Below are 21146 nucleotides of genomic sequence, written 5' to 3'. Positions count from 1 at the left end.
GAAGGAAGGAAGGAAGGAAGGAAGGAAGGAAGGAAGGAAGGAAGAAAGAAAGAAAGAAAGAAAGAAAGAAAGAAAGAAAGAAAGAAAGAAAGAAAGAAAGAAAGAAAGAGGCCAGGCAGTGGTGGCGCACGCCTTTAATCCCAGCACTTGGGAGGCAGAGGCAGGCAGATTTCTGAGTTCGGGGCCAGCCTGGTCTACAGAGTGAGTTCCAGGACAGCCAGGGCTACACAGAGAAACCCTGTCTCAAAAAACAAAAACAAAAACAAAGAGTGGAAAGGAGGAAGAAAGAAAGAAATCAGAACAAATGGGAAAATGAAGGAAGCAGGCAAAGCTGAAATATAAAGTATATTTTGAGAAAGATAAAGTATGTGGCATCTAGCAAACATGATGAAAAACTCGGAAGAAAAGGCAGAACTCATGGGCATTAAAAATACTAACTAGGGGGGAGTGGAGGGACCCCGAACAGGTGGGTAGGGAGCTGAGCGCTGAGACCAAGGGCTAAAGCTGGGAGATTGAAAAATGCAGACCACTATAAAAATGCAGACCACTAAGGCTCTGCTCATTTCTCCAGTTCTGATCCGCTCCTGTACCAGGGGTCTAATCAGGCCTGTGTCTGCCTCCCTCCTGAGTAGACCAGTGGCCCCATCTAAACAGCCTTCCTGCAGCAGCTCCCCTCTCCAGGTGGCCAGATGGGAATTCCAGACCAGTGTTATTTCCCGGGACATCGACACGGCAGCCAAGTTCATTGGTGCTGGGGCCGCCACAGTTGGTGTGGCTGGATCAGGGGCTGGCATTTGCACAGTGTTTGGTAGCTTGATTATTGGCTATGCCAGGAACTCATCTCTCAAGCAGCAGCTCTTCTCCTATGCCATTCTGGGCTTTGTCCTGTCTGAGGCCATGGGACTCTTCTGTTTGATGGTCTCCTTCCTCATCCTCTTCGCTATGTGAGGCTCCATGGGGTCACCCAGCCATCCCTGCTGCTTTGACTCCATGCCAGTCCTGGTGCTGGAATGTGCTGAGCTTTACCATTAAACAACGACGTTTCTCTAAAAAAAAAAAAAAAAAAAAATACTAACTAGGGACGGTTGAGATGCTCAGTGGTAAGAGAACTTGCTATTCTTACAGAGGACCTGGGTTAGGTTCTCAGCACCTACAGGATGCTCACAACCATCTCTAACTCTAGTTCCCGGGGATCTTACACCCTTTGACCTCAGAGGTCAAAGGTACCTCCATACATCATGCCATGATACACATAGACTGAGGCAGGCACATAAATAAACAATGCATCTTTTTTAAAAAGCAAGATTTAAGTTAGAAGAACTAAGTATTCTTGTCGAAATACTTAGCTCCATTTCCAAGAAATAGAAAACCACAAGAGAAAAACGATTTTTTTTCTAACAAACAATTAGCCAGAGAACTTCTTATTGACCATTAGAAGCTCCAGAAACAGAGAAGACAGGAAGCAGAGAAATTACTAGAAATAATGCAATTCACTAGACTTATGAGACAGGACTAAAGAACACGACTTTCTAAATTAAGAAAAATCATGTTAAACAACATGAAATTTCAGAAAATGGCGAAGAGAGGAAATTGTTAAAAGCTTCCAGACAGGAGGAAAACAAAGGTTTCCAAAAGAAAGATTTAAAACTGTAATCGTATCAGATCTCACTGTATTTTACTGGAACCAAAAGGACAATGAGGTAAGATCTCTCAGAAATTTCCAGTTGCCCATCTAGTACTCAAACAAGTATTTTGATATGAAAAGTTACTGCATTTTTAGGCAAGAAGAGTTACCTCCCATACAAACTGGGACAAAATCACCCGGATAGGAATGGGATAAGGGCAGGACCACTGTTGGTTGCCTTCTCCACTCTTGAGTCTCTTGCAGAACAAAGTCCCTGCCTTCCCCTTGATACTTACACCACTGTGTAAGTGACTCAGTAAGTTACTGTGACTCAGTAACTTGTGGTGCAGGATTTTGAAGACTTTTAGGGCTGAAAGGTATAGATCAGTAGATTAAGTGTTTTGTTTGGTTAGTTAGTTGTTTTTGCTTTGTTTTGTTTTCTTTGTTTTTTGAAACAGGATCATACTATGCAAACCGTGCTATCCTGGAACTGGATTATGTAGACCAAGCTAGCCTCAAACTCAGAGATATACCTGCCTCTGCCTCCTAAGTATGGGAATCAAAGGCATGTGCCACCATGCCAGGCCTGTAGCTCAGTTTTGAATCGATTACATTTAGCTAAGGATATTAAAAGTAGGGTTGGACTATTTTTAAAATGTGTAGCTCACTGATACAGCACTTACTTTGGAAGCCCTAGGTCTAATCACCAACACTATAAGGAAAGGGGAAAAAATAAGAAGAAAGGTATTTGTCTGAAGTGGGATTCCTGATGGGAATTCATGTGCTAATGAATTGAGACTCCACCAGAAACCCCTCAGACTCCATGCTACCTACAGTGGACAGTTCCTCCCACCTCAATTAACGTAGTCAGGATAACCCCTCACCAGTGAACAGGATCTAGACAATTCCTTATTGAGACTCTCTTCTCCACTGATTCTAGATTGTGTCAAATTGGCAGTTAAAACTAACCATCATGGACTGGAGAGATGGCTCAGTGGTTAAGAGCACTGACTGCTCTTCCAGAGGTCCTGAGTTCAAATCCCAGCAACCACATGATGGCTCACAACCATCCATAATGAGATTCGATGCCCTCTTCTGGTGTGTCTAAAGATAGTACAGTGTACTCATAAATAAAATAAATAAATCTTAAAAAAAAAACTAACCATCACAACTGTAAACAATCATAAATGTGTATGTCAGTACACAAGAAAATGAATAACCTGGAGATCATTGCATTAAACAATATAAGCCAGACTTGTAAAGACAAAGTTTACATTTCTTTCATGTGGAATGTATATTTAAAGTTATGTGTATACATTATGTGTACTCCAGTAAAAATGGAGGCTGGAGGTGGCTTAGTGGACAAAGTACCTGCTATGCAACAAACATGTAGACCTGGGGGCCGGGCGGTGGTAGCACACGCCTTTAATCCCAGCACTTGGGAGGCAGAGGCAGGCGGATTTCTGAGTTCGAGGCCAGCCTGGTCTACAGAGTGAGTTCCAGGACAGCCAGAACTACACAGAGAAACCCTTTCTTAAAAAACCAAAAAAAAAAAAAAAAAAAAACATGTAGACCTGGGTTCAGATATCCAGCACTTACGTGAAAGGACCTCTATAACACCAACCACTGGTAGGTGGAGACAAGATCTCCACAGCTCAATGGCCAGCCAACCTCGAGAACATGGTTAGGGTTGTGAAAAAATGACCAGGGCAACTCTTATACATAAGACATTTAATTGGGGCTGGCTTACAGTTTCAGAGGTTCAGTCTGTTATTATCATGGTGGGAAACATATCAGCGTGAAGACAGACTTGGTGCTGCAGAACCCGAGAGATCTGTATCTTGATCTGAAGGCAGCCAAGAGACTGTCTTCTTGGCAGGCAGGCAAAAGACTGTCTTCAGCACTGGGCAGAGGAGTCTTCAAAGACCACCCACACAATGACACACTTTTTCCAACAAGGCCACACCTCTTCCAATACGGGCACACTATGGTGGAGCATTGAAATACGTGAATCTGTCAAAGCCAAATATATTCAAACCACCACAGTAGATAACTGGTAAGCTCCAGATTCAGTCCCTGTCTCAAAATAAGATAGAGAGAAATAGAGGAAGACATTCAATGACCTCCATATCCACAAACTCACATGAATACATACATCACACACACCATCATTACCTGGCAACAGTCAGGTATGCTCCTCACCACAGTTACCTGGCAACAGCCAAGTAGACCTGGTCCACTATAAAAGGGGCTGCTTGCCCCTCCCCTCTTGCCTTGTCCAGCAGGGCAGTGAACAGGGTCCGGGGAACCACCTGAAAGAAAGAATGGGGGAAACAGGGTTACACAAAGAACCACGGCTTGTCTATAGTCTGATCAAACCATTATTTTACTTTTTTTTCACACAGGGGTTATATACACATAGAGGCAGGATTTGGGGAGGGGGATGACGCAGGAGCGTAGGTGTTCTCAAGGGGAGTACAAATATCTTCCAGAACAGGGTTTTGGCTGGGTGAAGAAGCAGGGAACAGGTCACTATGACTCTGTCTATGATTCATTTGTTCTTATCCAAGCTGGTATTTTCTACCAAAGATACCTATCCACAGGATATATGACTACTTGCTCTTATCTAGGTTGGTAGTTTTCCACCAAGGCTGCCTGTCTACAAGATTTATAGCTATCTGTTCTAGGGTCAGTGTTTTACCACAGAAATCAAGACTTTGTATTAGCAGGCATGTATGGCTGACTTAGGCCTATGGCCGATGTAGGCCTTCAGTGTATAAACAAGGTTGCTCCCAACACTCTATCTCTCTCTTGCACTCTTGTCTCTTGCTCTCTTGCCTCTCTCTTGTCCTCTTGGGCTCTTCCCTTCCATGCCCCCCTCCACATAGTCATGGCCAGCCTCTACTTCTCTACTCTCTCCCTCTCTCTGCCTCTACTACTCTCTTAACTCCCCTCCCCATGCCCTGAATAAACTCTATGTGGCTGGTCCCTCAGGGGGAAGAGATGCCTGGCACAGGCCCACTGAGGCATCCCCTTCCCCCATACCTCACCACACACCCATAGAACATATTCTCTTTCTCTTTATCTTTTTATAAACCCATCAGTGTGCACCTGCAATCCTAGTACTTAGGAAGTAGAGGGATGAGGGTCTTCAGAAGATCAAACAGCAAATTCAGGGCCGGTCAAGGCTATATGGTGAAGTAGCTGTGGAGCTGTCAGGGTAGGAGTGGCTGTCTGGCAAGATGACTCAGCAGATAAAGGCATTTGTTGCCAAGCCTGACAATCTGCTCTGATCCCTCAAAAACCCGTGGAAGAAGAAAAGCCATTTCCACGAATTCCTCTGATCTTTATGTGTGTAGTGTGGCATGCATATACCCATATACATACATATACAAATATACAAATGTACTTTTAAAAATTTAACAAAAGCTGGAAGGAAGGAATGAGGGAAGAAAGGGGAAGAGCGAGGGAGAAACCAGTCTCTGAGACAACGGGAGGAATTCTAAAGGAATGGTAAGAGGGAGTGATAAAAATATATACTATGATGTGTGTCATAAAAGCAGGAAGGAGGAGAAAAACCAAGAGGGATTCAGGGGAGAGCATGGAGTCAGAGCAGAGGATGTACCACATGTGTATGGAAGGCCCCTCTCTAAGCACAGTGTCTGCCTGCACTCAGACAGTAGACAAAAGAATATCAGAAGTTCAGAGCCATTCTCAGCTGTTGTGCTGGCTAGTTTTACAACAATGGACACAAGCTAAAGTCATCTGAAAGGAGAGGACCTCAGTTAAGAAAATGCCTCCATTAGACTGAGCTATAGGGCTGGAGAGATTGCTCAGTGGTTAAAAGCACTGACTGCTCTTCCAGAGGTCCTGAGTTCAGTTCCCAGCAACCACATGATGGCTCACAACCATCTGTAATGGGATCTGATATCCTCTTCTGATGACAGCTACAGTGTAGTCATATAAAATAAAATAAATACAACTTTAAAAAAAAAAAAGACTGGGCTAGAGGACAGCTTGCAGGGCATTTTCTTAATTGGTGATTGATGCGAGAGGCCCAGCCCATTGTGTGTGGTGCTACACGTGGGCTGGTGGTCCTGGATTCTATAAGAAAGCAGGCTAAGCAAGCCATTGGAGAATAAGCTATAGCCTCACTTCTCCATGATCTCTGCATCTGCTCCTGCCTCCAGATTCCAGCCCTGTTTGAATTCCTATCCTGATTCTCTGTGGTGGTTTGAATGAAAATGGTCCCCATAGGCACATAGGGAGTGGCACTATTAGTAGGTGTGGCCTTGTTGGGGGAAGCGTGTCAGCAAGGCTAGACTTTGAGGTTTCAGAAGCTCAATACCTGAGCCCAGTAGCTCACTCTTCCTTCTTGCTGCCTGATTATTAAGATACAGAACTTTCAGCCCCTCTCTAAGCATCATGTCTACCTACACTCTTACACGCTTCCCGCCATGATGGTAATTGACCAAACCGCTGAACTATAAGCCAGCCTCAATTAAATATCTTCCTATATAAAAGTTGCTGTGGTCATAGTGTCTCTACAGCAATAAAACGCTAACTAAGACACTTGCTTTGATGATAAACTGTAATGTGGAAGCCAAATAAACCCTTTCTTCCCCAAGTTGCTTTGGTCATGGTATTTCATCACAGTAACAATAACCCTGACTAAGACAACTACCAAGTAAGTTCAAAGATAGCCTGGGCTATATAAGATCCTGTGTGTGCGTGTGTGTGTCTGTGTCTGTGTGTCTGTGTGCATGTCTGTGTCTATGTGTTTGTGGGGGAGGGACTAGGGAGATTATATGCCCTAGGGAGAGCCTGCTACTTTTTCTAAATAGATATGTGATTAAACTACCTTCTAAGTATTTTGTTTATAGCCATAGATCTGTACTACTTTCAACTTAGGTCAGAGAAGCTTTTTTGTGCAGTACAGAGTAGTTGATACAGAGACTTATAAACGGGCAAAGCACAGAAAGTAAGTAATTGCATGCTCAGCCCTAAATGGGGCATCTATAGCAAACCCTACCCAGAGGACAGCATAGATGAGAGAACAGAAAACAAGACAAAACAAAAGGAAACGAAACAAACATAAGAGCCAGAGAACAGGAAGGGATGCTCTAAAATGACATCTTCTGGACATATCGCGGCCATTACCCCAGTTAATTACAAATGGCTCTGCACGTGATCAATCCAAGTAACATTCCGGTACCAACAGGGAAGGGGCTCATGAGACTCCACTCAGCTGAGGAGCTTCTGGCAACTGATAACTGGTGGTATAAGGGGAGTCACTTTTTCCAGGATGTGAGCATTGAGAGGTTAGCCATGCTCATACAGGCAACAAGAAGAAGCATGAAGGGGGAAGAGGGTATGGGGGAAGCCGTGACAGGGGTCCTGGGAGTCAGAAAGGAGAGTTAGGGATAGATATGACCGAGATACATTGTACATATTATGAAATTCTCAAAAGAATACATGCAAATAGTTTTAAAGGAATCTGGGTCTTTGACGATGCTGTCCAGCCTATGCTTGTCTCCTCCATATTCTTGTCATAAGATACAAGTCATTATCCTGTGATTTGTGTTATCTAAAATGGATTCTTTCTGTTACTGAAATGTGAAATATCCAAGGAGAGAGGCAAACTGTGCATGATAGGAAAAAGACCTTCAGGAAGGAGAAAGACAGCCTTAATGCAAGCAAGCACTCCAAAGATGTCTAGCGTTGCAACCCAATCATGGAAGTGTGGCCTTGCTCACCGGTGCCACCTCTCCTCTGATTGAGTACACCTCTGTTCCTCAATCGCTGACTCTCATGATCTCACCCCAACAGGTGCCATACGACTCTGTGGAGAGTAGATATAGGAAACGTATTTTGAAGTCACAATAAGTTCTCAAACCCCCAGAGCAAAGCCACATTAGCAAAGTTACTTCTATTTGCACAGTCACTTGAAACTGGCTCTTTGGACCTAAGGCCGTACATTTACCCTGGCTTAGTTCTACCCATCTTGGCTTATAGAAGAACTTGCAAGAAGGAATTTTGCGGATTGGGGGGAAAAAACTGAAAAAAAAAAAAAAAACTATGTGGAGGAAATTATGTCACATAGTAGTTTAATCAAATAGTTCATTGTATGGCGACCTCTACTGGCCAAATAAATGAACCACTAAAACTGAGGGGAGGGGGAAGCCGATTCAGTTTTGTCAGTCAAGAACTTGAAAAGACAATTTGAGAGAAATGCTATTTAGAATTACTACATTCCATGGCAATCTGAATACTTTTAGTTTTTAAAAGACTATATATTCCAAACTTACGAAGTAGAAAAAATAATATAATAAAGACATACCTGCTACCTTATTATACCTTAACATTTTGGTAGATTAACCAGTCTATGTGTGTATCTATGTATGTGGGTTTGTATGCATGTATTTATATGTATATGCATGTGTGTGTGTGTGTATGTATGTATATATGTATGTTTGTATGTATTGGAGGCTGGAGAAGCAGTTAAGCTAGAGCTCACTCAGTAGCCTTAGCCTAAACTTCTGGGATTAAAGGCTTGACCTAAAGGCTTAGATTTAGGTTTTGTTTTAGGTAAGAAACAGTTGGCTGAAGACTTAACCAGAGCACCAACTCTAGATCTCCCGACATACTAGGCTTGCCCATAACTCTCCAGAGGAAAGAAGCAGAAGTAATGGGGTAACATGGGGGGGGAGTTTAATCGGATAGCTGTGCAGGAACACTGGAAGCAAGGATTTCCACCCATCTTCTAAGTGCTGACAGAGCTTTAGACTTAAATACAGGAAGGCATGGGGCAGAAGCAAGGGGTACACACAGCTAAGTCACTGCTGCTATCAAACCAAGCAGTCTGATCAATCACTATCAAATCTGCTGAAAATGTCCTGAAGAAGTTCTTATTGTTTGAGGGGATGTGGGAGGAACATCCACACAGGCTGCAGTGTTGTCCTTAAACACACAAAAGCATAACCACCATGCTCCTGCAACCCCATCTTATGTAGTAACCCTTCTAAGACCTTGAAAAAAATAAACAGAGACACTACCTTATGGTTGGAGTCTCTACCAAAATGTTTCTTCCAGACCTTGCTACATTTCCTCAGTGGCTCTCTGCCTCTCCACATCTGGGACATCTTCTTAATCCCACTTCAGATTTTAAAAATAACAAATAAAATTATAAATTACCATAAACTAAAATGTTGAGGTTTGGTCTGTTGCTATGTACTATAATGTTAAATACTGGCCCCCAAGGTCTGGTTGCCCCCAGGGACTAGGAATCCTCACATTCACCAAGTGATGTTATATAACCTTGCCCCTCAAGTTTTCCTTGATTTGTCAATAAAGATGTCTATGCCTTGTAGTGTGGGAAATGATTAGCTCACACGTGGGTTCAGGTGTGGGTTCTTGAGTCTTGTTGGGTTGTTGTGATTCCCACAGCTCCAAAGAGACTGGAGTGCAGGAATCTTGACTGAGTTCACTCTGCACACGGCACCAGGTGGGCACTTAGGGGCCCTGCCCGGTGGGGGAAGTTCTCACTCAGTCTGAAGTTCCTCGGGGATGCAGAGCTCTTGGATTGGGGAACCCCAGGCCAGGAGGTGGCCAGGGAGTGACTGGTCTCAAGCCCTTGGGCTCTCAGACTCTGCTGAGAAGCTGTAGAAGGACCAAGACTGGGGACGTGTGGGCATGCAACCTTCCGCCCCATGCTGAGAGAAATGGGGGTGGGAGGAGAAGAAAGAAGCCCCAGCAGCACCCCTCAGGAGAGACTCGGTTACTGTACTGACTTAGCAGACTCAGCGGCCAGGCTAGCTTGCTTGAAGATGCAGTCCCCATGGCTATAAAGCAGAGAGGTCCTCCAGGCGAGTAGTTAAGCAACTGTGGTGGTGGTGGCTTAGCATTAGCAGCTCATAAAAGGCCTTCTCTTCATTTTCCCACTGCGGGCCCCAAAGACACGGGAAAGTCCATGGTTCCAAAAGGGTTTATTTTCATGGCAGATATAGATAGATCTTGCAGTACCCCCATAAAACTCAGGGCAGAACCCAGTTAAATAGGGAGGGAGAAGGGGGAAGAGTCTGGGGAAGAATGCTTAATTGGCTCTGCCCTCTGGCCTTCAGGTATCTCATTAGTATGTAAATCCCTCTAGGGCCTGAGGCCTGTAGTCACGCCCTCTACCTGTGCTCTTTGGAAGGGTCTGCAATGGCCTATGTGGCGAACAGTGCAGGTCAAATGGAGATCTTAGACCGCGTGTTAGGAGCCTGGATTCTGGGATCATGGCGGAATAGATGCCTGTCCCTTGCAGAGTCTCCAGGCTACTTCCAGCCCGTGCTCTACCAAAAGCCAAGACCCCTTTCATGGCCCGACATTGTAGCTTGGCAGGAGAGAGGCAGGGGGGCTTCAGTTTCTGGGCTTGAGGTTTGAGGAGTAAGTCAGAGTAAGAGTGGCCCAGACAGAACATGGCGAGTTATATCTCTGGGTTATTGACAGGAAAGTAGAAAAATAAGCTTAGAGGGTTGATACCTGCCCAGCGTTAGTGCTATCAAGGCTTGTTATAAATATAAAGGTTTTGTGTTTTTTAACAGGGATCTAGATGATCAAAGGTAAGGTAGAAACTTTTGAATTAATTATTACTGCAACACAAAACAGCAAAAAGCAAATGAAAAGCTCCTTTCAAGGAACTTGAGGTTTGATTCCCACTCTAGGGACAACTTGTTCCCATTACAGAGTCCCTCCTGCTTGGAGCTGGTCATGACAGACACAGGAACCTGCCTATGAGCCTCTGCTGTCCCTGGAGTCCATGATGATACAAATTTACAGGAGGCTTCCATGTAACTTTTTGTTGATCTTCAAGAATACATGATAAAAGTTGGCAGCTGCTAGAGACAGAGCCCAATTGGTAGGACGTTAGCTTAGCATCCCTCAACGCCAGAAACTGACCATGGTGGCACACACCAGCATTCCTTGGAGAGCAGAGGTAAGAATGTTGTCCTTAACAACAAAGAAATCGTGAGACCAGCCTAGGTTACATAAAATGCTGTGTTCACAAACAAAACAGAAACACTGACAGTAGGATGCCTCAGTTATTCTTATGCCTGGACCTTCAGCGCTGAGGAGGGGAATGAGATAAATTAGGTATTGTCCATATTTAGGCAGATATCCCTTCAATGATTAGCATGGCTGTAGGTTGAACCAGAGGAACTCAAGATTTTAAAACAAAGGAGACAGATGCAAATTAAAAGCAAGATTTCTGGTCTTCCCAGCTTTTAATTGCTTAGGGGACGCATATGACGTTAGTGATTATTAGAAAAGTCACTCATTTCTAAATATTGTCATCATAGTTACATACATGTAAGTATTCCATGTTGCAGTTCTGAAAAACAGTGGTTTCATCACGTTTCATCTTGTTTTTGTTTTTGTTTTTGTTTTTTGTTTTTTGTTTTTTCGAGACAGGGTTTCTCTGTATAGCCCTGGCTGTCCTGGAACTCACTCTGTAGACCAGGCTGGCCTCGAACTCAGAAATCCGCCTGCCTCTGCCTCCCAAGTGCTGGGATTAAAGGTGTGCACCACCACCGCCCGGCCTCATCACGTTTCAAGAAGGTATTGCTTGATGTTTTCCCCATTAACATTTTCAACTTCCACTTCATAGGAATACAAGGCCTTCATGACAGGTTTTTATGAACATAAAATATATGTGATATATATGAAATGCATATATATATATACATATATATATATGTGTATATATATATATGTATATGAAATGTATACTTTCAGCTGCATGAATTTGAAAGGTGGTAGGTAAGGACACTTCTATGTTCTATATTTATAAGACTACTCGTTTTTATTATGTGTACTTTATATTATAGAAAGGAATGTGCATCTGATATATTATAAATCGCTCAGCACACACACATCATCATTGCTTTGTATATAGTTAACCTGTAGCCCAGGCTGTGCCCTCAGCAGGCTTGAGGATTTACAATATTATTGCACAGAGAGACAATAACGAGGGGAGAAAGAAAGGATTAAGGAGAGGCGGCTGACCAGCTCACCATAGAGAGACAAAGACTGAACTGTGGAATAATTAACTTGCCTTTGTTCCCATACCCTGTACAGTGTGTTAGTTGAAGATGAGACTTAAGGCATACACGACGTCTTCTCACTGATAGCAATCTGAGGAAAGCTAAGATTCCATTCCTTTCACTGCTCAGTGGCATTTATGGTTAGAAGCAGCATAGCCTATAGCATTCTAGTTACACATTGATTCATTATTGAAATTGTGGCCTTTCTGACCCAAGGTGAAGATAAAAATCCAAGGTTTGGTTTTAGGGTTGGTGATGTTAGAGATGGAGCTCATGTCCTTGAGTATCACCATCAAAACACAGAGGTTTCTATGGATGAGGTAAGCGTAGCTCATAACAAAGGCAAGACAATGTTCACAAAAGAGTCTATGCAAAATTATTCGAAAGCCATAAAAAGGGGAGGGGTGCCAGCAGTAGCTATGTTACCGAGTATTTACAATATGCCAGAGACTGGCCTAATGCTTTCTTTGTCCTAAATTTCAATCCTCACAGCACTCCTATAGAGGAATTTCTATGCTAACCTCCATTTTCCAGTTTTCCTTGGGTCAGACAGTTAGGCAAATGCAGCTAGTGCCCCCTTACTCTAATGCTGATGCCATGCCAAGACTCCTGGGAAGTGCATGGAAATCCTGCCAATGCCTGGCTTCACCAAGCTCCTCCTACTGGGGCTCTAGGGGGTCTAACCACATCTAAAATGTCCTGGCAGCACACCTCCTCTAAAACCTAACTGCACAGAACTGAACATCTCCTTCACAGAAAAACCTCTGCATCCCTTAGCATAAGGAAATTAACAATTGTTACTGACTCAGGTGACTGTGACCTAAGTTGAAGATGAGTTCAGCTAACATGCTATTGAGACAAAATATTATTCTTTTCCAGCTAAAATAATCTTGTGTTAAGGAAGAATAATTTAATAGGTTGTGGCACCGTTAGTTATTAAATGGGAGGTTCTGGCAGCCTTTCCTTGTACTTTTGTGACATTTTTGCAAAGGATGCTGCAACCTGAATTTAGGCTAAGTCTTCAGAGAAAAATAGAATGTGCAGATCAACTTCTAAAGAATAGAGCAAGTTAATTCTGGCTTATAACCACTCTCTGTTTCCCCCAGTACTTTATAGGAAAAAAAAAAGAGAGAGAGAAGTGTGGAGTCAGTGTTCTGGGCTCTTATCTTACTAAGTAGAAAACTCACTAGCCCCAGGAGAATAATAATACTCGGTATACACCCGATTTACCCTCAGTGAAACCATGGGTTAACAAATGTATCTACCTATAACACAAGCGTGAAAAGTAAGTAAGTTAACACATATAACACACTTAGAAAAGAATCTGTCATCTATTAGTCACGCAACAAATATTGGAAATGTGCTATATAGTCAGAAGGCTGGTCTCCCCTACCCCAATTCATATGAGGGAACGTGAGACCTTTGTGGTACATGGTGGTCCACCTGTGTATAAACCAATTACTCAGAGAGCTGAGGTGGGAAATCTGGATTTCAACCCAATGCTGGACTATATGTTGACTCAGTCTCATGAACAAAATAAATTTTAAAATATAGATAGGGTCATCTGAGAAATGATTAAGTGATACAAGGTTTACCACCATGGATGGAATTAGTGTTCTTATAAAAAATCAAGTCACAAGTAGCTGGTTGCCCAACCCACCATGTGAGGACACAGGAAGAGAGTGAGCTCTTACCAGACACATAGTTAGACCTTTTCTAGCCTTCATGACTGTGAGGGACAAATTTCTATTGTTTATACTTGATCCAGTCTGTGGTATTTTGATATAGTTGTTCAAATGGACTAAAGGAGTGCTGGATATGACCACTGTCATCACCACTAACATCTGGCCCAAGGGACTCTGTCTAACCTCCCATAAAGAAATTGGCAAAAACTGCAAAGAAGGAGGGGGCACCTCTGGCATGAACTAGAAACTTAGGGTAATGGAAACTCCCAGGAATCTGCAATGGTGATCCTAGCTAAGACTCCTAGCAATGAGGAATATGGATCCTGAACTGGCCATCACTGGAGGGATTAGGATACCAACCCAACCACAAAACCTTTTACCTTTTTGTTCTGCTTACAAAATGTACAAGAGTAAAGATGGAGCAGAAATTGAGAGGATGACCCACTGTCAACTGGTCCTGCTTGAGACTCTGTTCCATGAGGGGGAACCCACCCGTAACACAGCTAATAGTACTCTGCTATGCTTGCAGACAGGAGCCTAGCATAACTGTCATCAGAGAGGCTTTACCCAGCAACTGATGAAAGCAATTGCAGAGATTCACAGCCAAATATTAGGTGGAGCTTGGGGATTCCTGTGGAAGAAGGGGAAGAAGGATTATAGGAGCCAGAGAGGTCAAGGGCACCACAAGAAAACTTATAAAATCAATAAGAGAAGATGCACCTAGTCTTATTGGAACTTGATATGCTAAGGCTGGTTATTTGTTTATATGTCTGTATGAGAAAACATGTTTTCACCACAAGCAGCTTGTCTCAAGTGATTCTTCTCAAGCCTCAGAGTATAAAATGTCTGATGCTCTAAGTAAATCTGACTATTGGTCTGCCTCGTGTATTGGCTCATTCTCCCGGGCCCTCTGTCATTTTCAATTGGAAAGTAAATGGCAACATGAATCCTGAAGTCCTGATAAGAGAGACAAGAGAGTCAAAAGCCTCACAGGGGTGAGTGAGAAGAATGGGGCAGAAACCACGGAAGGTTGGCCTCATGTCAAGCTTGTATGTAAGTTTTTCAAGAAAGAAGGATCACAAGTATTAGCACAACGATTATATTACTTGCAAGTTGTTTACGGTTATAATCCTTGGTTTCCAGAAGAGAGAACTTTAAAAAAGGAAGTATGGGGGAAAATCCAAGAGAATATTGAAAAGACATATAAACGAGAATCCTGTTTGTAGAGAAATTATATGAGGACACTGCTCCCAGCTTGCTAGCTTCGAGCCAACCTAGGGTCCTTGTCATTCTCAGCAGACTGAGACCAAAGAGGTATACTTTCTCTTCAGAGAATCCTGGTGTCCTGCCAAGTAAGCAGCAAACCTGAGGAAGTGGCCTTCATGTTCCTTGTCTCATGAGAAAGTAACTTTGTTTTTAATTATAAGAAGCAACACATCTAAGAGTTGGACTGCAGACAGATTTCTCGAGGTTTGGGTCACCTTGAACCAAGATAAGCTATTGCTAGGTAAACAGCACCTGGTATAAACTGGAAACTGTGGGAAAATCCTTATTCTGCCTTCTGTACAAAAGATGCTGAAACTTTCAATAAACCATGCATTAGCTAACTGTGGCTGTGTACCCCTTTCTCCTGTTAATGCGGCTCTACCCTTGAGAGCACAGTACACTTATTGATACCTGTTCAATGTTGGGTTACTTGGGCATTAGTTTAAACTGTTAATAAAATACTTAAGGAAGACAAGGAAGGAGGCTATTAATCAAGAGATGGCTAATTCTTTAAATGAATATAAACTGGATAATCAAACCTTAAATTTGGTGAAAGAGGCAGAAAAGAAAAAAGAAAAAAAAAGATCTTACCCATTCAGGCAAAATTGAAAGTAAAAATAGTACCACCAATAACTGCCAGTGTGGATTCCCTCAGCTCCCTTGCTGGAGCCTCCTTTAATTACACATCCTTCCCTGCCTAAAAATGACATTGAAGCATGGAATGAGGAATTTTATAATCAAACTAATCTTGAATCCTCTCCATATTTTGAGAAGAATTTAGGTCAACCTATGAAAATATTAACTTTACAACCTAGGCAAGCTAAGGCATGGCAGGGGAAGGGAATTTGTTTATCAATTCCTACCAGGCCTCAGCAGCTGCACTTGGCATTTCCAGTGCAGTTTCAGCAAAATCAAAATGTTTATCTAATTATGTACTAACCAATTTATTTAAAAATTCTAGAAGGAAAGACATTGTTAGACAATCCTCTCATATTATCTTGAGAGTCAAGAAAAAAACAACTGCAGCTTTTTGAATCCAGGTTAAATGAGGCATTTGTGTATCGTGTGCACCTTTCACTGATTTTCCCCACTAAATTGTCTCCTGCAGGCATATATGCACAAGAAGACAACCCTTTGGAATGGCTCTATTTACACCAAAAGGGCCAGAAAGTGATAACTGCTTACCTTACGCTTCTTACTCAATTAGTAAGTCAGGAGAAAACCCTAAGTCAACAATTATATGGATTTGATCTGTATTATTATTTTACCCTTAAATAACAGTCAGTTTTAATGGCACTGGAAGCTTTATAGATTTTCAAATTTCATTTTCAGATTAAATCATTATCCAGCTGGTAAACTATGGGATTTTCTCAAACTGAATTTCTGGTTACAAAAATTGACCAACTTTCTCCCATTACATAGGCAGATATTAATTTTACTGATGGCTTATCTAATGATCTATGAGATTCATGGTCAAGACATTCATCAATCTATTAATACTTCTTTTTCCTCAGCCCAACAGGTAGAACTGTTTTTGATTCATCTATTGTGGTTAAATCATAAACCATTAAATATTGTTTTGGTTTCTGCTTATGTTGTAGGATTATTTCTAGCATAGACTCATACTTGTGTATATTCTAACCTCCCTGGTTGTATTGCAGAAGGAAATAAGCTAATCATTAACTTGACCTGTTTTCACTTCTCCAGAAGAAAATTGGTATATGATATGCATCCGTCACTGTAGACGGATCCATTGTGGATTCCTCTCCAAGGGCTCCTCCTGCCCCGGGAAATCAAGGATAACAGGACAGGGCAAGGAGACAGTGGAAATCACCAGAAAGACTTCCAGCTAAAGGGCAAAAGGAAACAGTGACTGTGTCATCAGACATCATCTGCCCACCTAGAGTCAAGTTAAGGCCCCATGCACCAAGGAAGAAGAGGTTCTACAAAACATAATGCTCTATGCCACTTGAGAATATCTTTCTGACTAACCAACAGAGGCTGGCTGTGAATGGAAAGTCCAAGAATCCAGTAGCTGCTCAATCCATATGGATAAATGTGCCAGTTGGCCTTCAATATACACTAGAATATTGCAGTAGGCTCTAATGCCAATGAAGAAATGGACTTGCTAGCAAAGTGAGGGCAAGCAAGCAAAGAGTAAAGGCTTCCTTCTTCCATGACCTTATATAAAATTCCAACAAAATGTGTGGCCCAGATTAAGGTGTGTCTTCTCCCGTCAAAGTTAGAAATAAAGTCTTGTATATTCCAACCTTAAAGATCTAGATTAGAAATGGACCTACCTGCTTCAATTTAAGCAGAAATCCCTGATAAGTGTGTCCTCCAGATGTAGTCAAGTTGATAACCAAGAATAGCCATCATGTATGCATAATGTTCCTTCTTTCATGGATCTTACTTTTTACTGAAAGACTAGCAAAAAAAAAAAAAGCAAGGAAATATTAATACTGTCAGTCTTGATCCCAGCACCTAAATAAACACATCTATGTTATCCATTAGTGATGAAAACAATATAACTAATTCAGATGGGATCCAAATAGATTGTTCAAGGGAAGCATCTCTGAGCAAAGATGCCATTAGAATAAGATAAGTTTGGATAGAAACCCATAAATGAAGAGCCATCAAGTCAGAGCAAGTGACAAGCATAAAGACACTGTCTCAGGAACAGCCTTGGGCCATGTGAGGAATAAGCAGAAAGCCAGGTAACTCCACTCCTGGACTATATAGGCTATAGACACCTTTATTAACCAATTAGAGATGAAGGCAAGGGGTCTTAGGGTTTTACTGTTGTGAACAGACACCATGACCAAGGCAACTCTTATAAGGACAACATTTAATTAGGGGCTGGCTTACAGATTTAGAGGTTCAGTCCATTATCATCAAGGTGGGAACATGGCAGCATCCAGGCAGGCATGGTTCAGGAGTTACTAAGAGTTCTATATCTTCATCTGAAGGCAACCAGAATACTGGCTCCCATGTGATTAGGAGGAGGGAGGGTCTCATTGCCCACCCCACAGTGACACACTTCCAACAAGGCCATACCTCCTAATAGTGCCACTCCCTGTGCCAAGTTTAAACACAAGGTTAGGATCTGTAGCTGGGCAGAAGAGAGGTAGTAGGGCTCGAGGTCCTGGGCTTGGGATCTCTAAAGAGACCATGAGGAGAGGAGGGAAAGAAGGAAGAAGTCACCATGGGGTAAGTGGATCCTGAATGCATGGCCATGAGGGTCAGACTGATAAAGTAGTGTGGAGCGCTGCTGCCACGCCTTAAAGATGGTGCCTGCTTGCCCTTGCAGACTTGGAGTAAACAAGCCTTGTTTGGTCCTGGGGCGGTACTTCCTGGTGGCCTGATCTTGTGTCATGGGTTCTTGACCAATCACAGTGCGAGACGTGGTATGGGCTCATGGGCAGTCCTACGCAGGGTATAAAGCTTCGCTCCTGGGCTGCTCGGGGGCACACCTTCAAGCTTCATGTAACTAGCAATTCCTGAGTAAACTGCTGCTGGAAGGAACTGGTGTGTGAGTCTTTCTTCCCTGCTGGTCGGGGTGGTAGGCGCCGCACATTTGGTGGCCTGCACGGGGATTTCTTAGAATTCCGGGAGTTCCAGAACCAGTAGCAGTCAGGGCGATCGATCGGTAAGTGGCCGGTAAGTGGGGCCCTTCAATCTTTAAAGTCCTCGGAAGGAGGCTTCAATCTTTAAAGTCCTCGGAAGGAGGCTTCAATCTTTAAGGTCCTCGGAAGGAGGCTTCAATCTTTAAGGTCCTCTTTAAGGCAAGCAAAAGTGAAAGTAAAAAGGCCAGTGGGATGTGTTCGTGCCGGGAGGAGTGGATCCGTGGATAGTTATTCTAGTAGTGGCGATCACGATTGCAGTATCCCTGGTGCTGTGTTTTTGCCTTAACTGTCACCAGCCAGGGCGTGAGTGCCACTGTTAACTACCTTAAACAGAAGGCTCTACAGCAGTTTGTCCAGGAAGTGGACCGCATCGCCCCTTGGTTCGTGGTATCGGGACAGCTTACCTTGGCCACCTGGGATAAACTGGGGAAGGACATAGAAAGGGAAGAGAGGGAGTGAATGTGAAGAATTGGAAACATTTCCTGCCAAGTACAAAGGTGTGGAAGAGAAAGAACACGGCATAAGTATACAAAGATCAAAGAGGCCAAGGGTAGTGAGGCTAAAATAATACAGACTTCAAAGAGAGGGACGAATCTAAAGACCGTGGTAAAGCGGCAGAAAGGTTAGAAAGCGAAGCCATGGGTAGTTGTTGTAGCTGTCCAGATAAAGACACTGTCCTAGATAACCATAGGAACAAGTTTAAGGTTGTTAACGTTGATGATGATGGCAATGAGCTAGACTCTGGTTTCATGGAGCTCACAGACACAGAACTGATTCTGTACACCCCGAAGCGAGACTCGGTGAAATGGCACTACCTCTGCCTGCGACGGTACGGCTATGACTCAAATCTGTTTTCTTTTGAAAGTGGTCGATTGTGTCAAACTGGACAAGGAATTTTTGTTTTTAAGTGTGCCCGTGCAGAAGAATTATTTAACATGTTGCAAGAGATTATGCAAAATAATAGTATAAATGTGGTGGAAGAGCCAGTTGTAGAAAGGAATAGTCATCAGACAGAATTGGAAGTCCCTAGAACACCTCGAACACCTACGACTCCAGGGCTTGGTGCTCAGAACTTACCCAACGGGCATCCCTGCAACCCCTCGTTTGGAGATACTTCATCTCACCCCTCAAGCCGACACTCTCTTGTGGGAAGTGAACATAGGCAACTCAGTTATACACAGGTGGATTTGGAAAGGGGCAGTGACTCTGACAACCCTCAGACTCCAGAAACGACAACCACTCCCCTCCTACAAACCCCCACCCGGCGCACAGAGCTGTACACTGTCATAGACATTGAGAGAACTGTTGCTGTGTCCAACTTGCAGAAAGCACTGCCGAGAGACGACGGTACCTCTAGGAAGACCAGACACAACAGTACTGACCTGCCCATGTGAGCCCGGAAGCATTGCATTGTGAAGATTTTCAGGGTATAGGAGTGCTAGCTGTTGCCCTAGTGGGCGTCTGTGTTCTCTGCCTGTCTTGTATCTGTCATATGGTCAGGGCCCAGAGACATGAGAGGGCGCTGGTAGTGCGTGCCTTTCAGGCCATTGAGGGGGTGTGTATCTCCACAAGCATGGCTGGTAGCTTTGAAGCATTAGTTGCTCTCATTACCCCAAATTTTAGGTCTGGACAGCCCTTGCACCCCTGGAAGCCTATAGGTTTCATTGCACACGGGATGGGTGTCTATTCCATTTTTCTTGGGCCCAGCTCTTGCACCTGGTGGGCTTTGCCCATTGCACCCAGTAGAGTGAGTCCCATGGTTTGAGCCTGTCTGCCCTTGATCGTGAGATCCTACATGATGGAGCTTGCTTGATCGGGCAGTCACAGCTTGAAACTGCTTAAAAACAAAAAAGGGGGAACTGTGGAGCGCTGCTGCCACGCCTTAAAGATGGTGCCTGCTTGCCCTTGCAGACTTGGAGTAAACAAGCCTTGTTTGGTCCTGGGGCGGTACTTCCTGGTGGCCTGATCTTGTGTCATGGGTTCTTGACCAATCACAGTGCGAGACGTGGTATGGGCTCATGGGCAGTCCTACGCAGGGTATAAAGCTTCGCTCCTGGGCTGGCTCGGGGGGCACACCTTCAAGCTTCATGTAACTAGCAACTCCTGAGTAAACTGCTGCTGGAAGGAACTGGTGTGCGAGTCTTTCTTCCCTGCTGGTCGGGGTGGTAGGCGCCGCACAAAGTAGGAATGGCCCAGGCAGAACATGGCTAATGATATCTCTGGGGATATTGACAGGGAAGTAGACAAAATCACACAGAGAGTTGATATCTGTGCGGCTCTAGTGCTTAAAGGTTTATTATAAAGGTTTTACGTCTTTTATTTGGGAACTAAAGGATCAAAGGTGGGGTAGAACCTCCAAGCAATATTTACTGCAACATCAGCCACTAGGTTTGACCACCTCACACTGCATGAAGTAATAATAGTAATAACTATGAAGGACGTCCGCTTAATATCCAATAAGAAGTATTTTAGCTCTAGAGCCCGGTGGGGATACACCCTCATAGTCAATGCAAATATTGTACAGTAATAGTGATCAAAATGTGGTCCTGACCAACAGTCTCAGCATCAGTGGGGAACTGACTAGACTTGCAAATTCCAGAGACAGTCCTATCCCACCCCCTCAATCCAGGCAGAACTCTAAAGTAAAAGCAGAGCCCAGCAGTTTCCGTTTTAGTAAACCCCAGATTTCAATAACATGAACATTCAGGGTAGAAAGACATTCAGTGTGATTACACTGTAATTGGATTAAATAATCATGTTTATGGCGACAAGTTCTAATTTCATTTGTTGTTGCTGTTGCTCTTGGCTCAATTGCCCCAGGCTGACCTGGGCTCTAGCTGAGGATGGCCCTAATTCCTAA

The 21146-nt window shown here is 43.4% G+C and overlaps 1 pseudogene; it reads left to right on the top strand.

Moving 5' to 3' along the window:
* The first annotated feature begins 537 nt into the window (after positions 1-537).
* Positions 538-948, top strand: LOC114623627 (annotated as a pseudogene).
* The last annotated feature ends 20198 nt before the right edge of the window (positions 949-21146 follow it).

Source organism: Grammomys surdaster, unplaced genomic scaffold (assembly GCF_004785775.1).
Source record: "Grammomys surdaster isolate TR1022 unplaced genomic scaffold, NIH_TR_1.0 64, whole genome shotgun sequence".
In the NCBI taxonomy this organism is placed as follows: domain Eukaryota; kingdom Metazoa; phylum Chordata; class Mammalia; order Rodentia; family Muridae; genus Grammomys; species Grammomys surdaster.
This window is presented reverse-complemented; position numbering and strand designations above follow the sequence as displayed.